Here is a 4,747-nt window from a genome sequence, read left to right as displayed (position 1 = left end):
ATACAGTGTATGTCTTTGTGAAATGTTTTCAAGGTTCGTCCATGCCATGGCATCTGTCAGCATCTCCTTCCTTACCATGGCTAGAAATCTCTACTGTGTGTACACACACCTCCTACATGCGCTCCTTTGGCCTTAGCTGTTTGCCCCACCTTAAGGTTTTGGTGAACAATACTGCTGTGAACACAACTATACCACGTCTGAGCCTTCAGATCTGTGAGGCAAACACCAGGAAGTAGATCATATGCCAATTCTGTGCTTCGTGTTTCAGAGAAATTATGTTTTCTGTTTTTAAGAAGGCCTCCTCTTCTGAACGCTTCACTCTGGTGTTGGTGTCGTTTCTTCTTCATTTGAGCCTCTCCTCATCTACACTGTCTAACACTACATTGTGTGTGCATCGTCAGTTCACACTCTCAAGGACCGACTGCTCTTCCTTTCAGTATCTTTTCTTAACTATGATTGGGACTTGTGATAGACACTTGTTTATTCTCCCTCAGAGAGTCCTTTCTCTCTGTGTGTAGATCATCCTTCCAGAATTGCCACTTCTGAGGTCCTGCTGAAATGTAAGAGCATAGAGCATGCCTGCATTTTTTGGTCATTTAGATCCTCCTTGAAACTTTAATTTTCTGAAAAATGAACTAGAATAAAAAATGCTTGAAACCACATCATAATATCTGAAGTTTTGTGAAAGCATTCCCAGTAACTGCTGTTTTCCACATTGACGTATGTCCCCTGATTTTCATTCATACCAAGACCTATTTTATTTAATTTACTTATTTATTTATTTATAAAAATTTCTACTTCCTCCCCTCCTCCCAATACCCTCCCATTCCCCCCACTCCCTCTCCTCCTCCCTCTCCAGTCCTAACAGCAGTCAGGGTTTCCTGCCCTGTGGGAAGTTCAAGTTCTTCCCCTCTCCCTCCAGGTCTAGGAAGGTGAGCATCCAAACAGATTAGGACCCCAAAAAGCCAGTACATGCAGACGAAACAAGACCCAGTGCCATTGTCAATGGCTTCTCAGTCAGTTAATACCACTCTTTATTTTAAATCTATATTATACAATTCCAACAAGGGTTTGTTTATGTAAATTAGCTATAGTTGATTTCTGTTGCTTAAATCTGACTTTGTAGAATACCTCTTTCCATTATACAATCAACCCATGAACAAATTTTATAGTTTTCCCCCAAATTTGTTTATTACTTTTAAACTTTAGCTTTGCTGCTTTTTGCTTTTTCAAAAATTTCAATTTTGTGCAAGTAAATCTCTATCAATTTCTTCAAAGCTAAAAAGTTTGTTTCCTCCAGTCGTTATAATTTTTATCTACTTTCTGTTTGGATGGCAACTAAATTGTTGTTCTTTATGCCCAACTTTCCATCAGTCCCAAATATATGATTCCTTTATGTTTAGTAGTAACAAGTGACTTCCCATGGCTAACGTGTTTAAGTCCTCACTCTCCAGATCTCTTACTGTGCTTGATTTTACGGTGTAGCCCGTACTTTTCACCTACTGAGGAGACACACCTCAAAGCTCCCGGGAGACCAGTACTGCATATTAGAAAGCAGTGAAAGCATTTGCTAAGTTTTTCTTTATTTCTACTCCCAGGTTTTTTGTTTGTTTGTTTTCTGTTTATTTGTTTGGATTTTTTGTTTTGTTTTGCCATTATTTTGGATTTTTTGTTTTGTTTTGTTCTGTTTCTTCGCTGTGGAACAAGGAAGGACGAGAACTGTGTTGGAGGTGGGAAGGCAATGAACTGCGGGGAAGCCTGACTACACTGGGGCGATGGCTGCATGGGAGAGTGTGGAATTAACTCAGGGGAAATGGCAGAAAAGTACCAGTGGCACCCCCTGAATTTGTGCTACAGGCATCATTAGCCCGAGTGGTTAGCACAGAGACACAAAACTAGTCATGACAATGCAGAAGCTTCTCGTGTATAATAAGAAACCTCCAGCAGGTCATGGCAGAACCGCCAATTAAAACCCAGCCCTGACGGAACTCTTATCTTTCTGCCGTCTCTGAAATACTATCTTGGAATAGACTTGAAAGAAAAAGGGCATACTCCATCATCATAATCTACACCCAGGGAAAGCCAGTTGACAGTAGCTTAAACAACACACCTCTCTCTGAGGGAGGGTTAGTTGGAATAGTGATCAGAGGAACTGACCCTTCCAAGGAATTTCATAAATCAGGACGTGTGGAGGATCTGGTCAGGGAGGGAGGTGTTGGCAGACACAAAGCCAACTCAATTGCTCTAAAATCATGCTGTACGCCTTGTCATCTGCTCTCTGGATGAATCGACGACCACCAGCAATTTATTGTGAGGCATCATCACAAGACACTTGATACTTTTTAGGAGGTCACGCGGCACTGGTCCCACACATCAATCCTGCTCACGCCAACTGGGGTGCTTTAAAACCAATAATAAATACACATTCGAAGCGATTCCTGGAAGACTGGGAGAAAAGGGTAAAATTTAAATTCAAAGATTTCAGTCTTTCTACAAGTCAATCAAATGGGACTCACATGTTAAAAAGGAAAGTGGAGATTATTTAGTGTCTGAGAGCCTGACAGAGCGCTTTGTTTGTGCTCTCAGCCAAAGAACTGAATGTTCCATAATGTCACTGAAGAAGAAAATGTCATCTGGTGGAATTAATGGCTGATAAATTTAGAGCGTGTGGAAGAAACTTACTCCGTGCTACATTTAGCCAACCTGTGAAAGCCACTGTCATGGGAGGTTATGAAGTTGAAAGCACTGTAGCTGGATTTAAATGGAATGAATAACTTTATGACTAATAAATGCCACTTCCAACTCTTCATGCTAAGATAAAAGGGGTAATCAAAGCGCGTATTTTAGAGTCCAGGCCAGTTGCTGCAGGGATCGGAATCAGGGACCTCTCCCTTGTAAACACTGGTGTATAATTAGCCATACGGAACCCAGGACCTATTTTTCACCACGCTGCCAACTAGGCACGGCTCCCTACAGAAACGGTGCTTACTGGCTGTCTGAAGAGAGTGTGGGGGATGGTCACAGAGGTGCATGGGAAGCCTGCCACTCAAGCTACCCAGAACAATCAAGGAAGCAAGCAGAAGCCAGGAGATTTCTTTGGTCTTGTTCTCTCTATGCCGGGTTTTCGTTCTGTTCACTACAATCAACAGACCCTCACTTTTTCCACAAGTGAAGATCACTTCCAGCCACTCTATTCCATGCCTCTGACCTCAGCAAATGAGAATTCTCAGAATGGTTGCTTCAAGTTGCCAGGCATTCATTCTCCCACCCCAACACAACGGATGAAGCCTACATCTGGAAAATTCTTTGCCTTTAGTCAGGTGTTCAAAAATCAAAAGCTATGAGGATACAAGTGCAAAATTGTATGCATAACCCAAATACAGAACATTCCACTTCCAGAAACAGAAAAAGACATTTTTTTCATTTATGCATAAATGTGTGTGTGTGTGATCAGATCTCAAGCTGGAGATGAAGTTCTATGTGGTTGTAAGCTGCCTACCTGCATGCTGCGAACAAGCATTTAACGTAACTAAGAAATGCTTACAGGACAAGAGGGCAAGACAGAGAGATTCCTTAGTTACGTTAATTAGAACTGAATCACAAGCGTACTGCACAATGTTAACATGTACTTTGGGCTACATATTAAATTCAAAATGGACAGATTAGCAGAAGCTGAACACAGTGGCACACCCCTGTAACACCGAAAACAGTGAATCTGAGGCGAGATCTCAGTCCTGGGTCACCCCATGAGATTATCTCAACAACAACAAATAGTGAACTGGAAACCTTTTTAAGTCTGTTCTTCTCACGTGAAATTAGGAAACCATTGCTTTTTTTCTGCACACGTTTTAGAGCTCGCATTTCACTGTGAAATAGTTGGTGCAGAATTCAGCCCTAAATTCCTTCAGTGTGGTCAATATTTAACTTTATTCCATTCCATAATGGACAACAGATGCTCCCAAATATAGATACTTCCAACTTTAGTCCAGTTTTATATTTAGAACAACGAGTCACAAGACAAGTGAAGAAATTTAATTTCCCAACAGGCCACATTTTGTTCTCAGTATCATATCATACGGTTGTATGGTTATTTTGTTTCTGATAACCCCATGTCCAACCTATCAACACGGAGAAAGACAGTCTAAATGATAATTTGTTTTCAGAACAGAGTTAGAAGTCAGAGAACCACGGTGGTTTGAATGACTGTGGTCCCCTGGGTTCATCCCTTTGAATTTGTGGTCCCCAGCTGGTATAGCTGTTTTGGAAGGCTTAGGAAGTGTGGCCTTGTTGAAGAAGTTAAGCTACTCTCCAGCAGGTAGGATCTGAGGTTGAAGGAGACTTACCCATTCCCAGTGTCACTCACGTCCTGTCTGTGTCTTGAGATGTAAGCTCCCAGATACTGCTTCATGGTCATGCCTGCCTGTCTGCTTCTACGTCCCCTGTCATGAGAGTCACAGACTCTAACCCTCTGACATGTAAACCCCAAGTTAACTGCTTTCTTTCATAAGCCGCCTTCCTTGGTCATGGTGTTTTAGCACAGCGATAGTAAAGTAACTAAAACAAGAGCCTTGCTTGGACTTGAAAAACTGTTCTGCCTCAGTGTTTGGGGACATTCTGTGACCTTGCTGGGGATAGACACAGTTTAGGACTGAAATTGACATAAAAGGCAAAGAACAGGGACAGAGATGTTTTCTGGCTTTGATGAGGTGATTTAAATGTGAGATCAAACCAAGTTTTAAAAAAATCA

Source organism: Myodes glareolus, chromosome 4, assembly GCF_982192425.1.
Source record: "Myodes glareolus chromosome 4, mMyoGla1.1, whole genome shotgun sequence".
Taxonomy (NCBI): domain Eukaryota; kingdom Metazoa; phylum Chordata; class Mammalia; order Rodentia; family Cricetidae; genus Myodes; species Myodes glareolus.
This window is presented reverse-complemented; position numbering follows the sequence as displayed.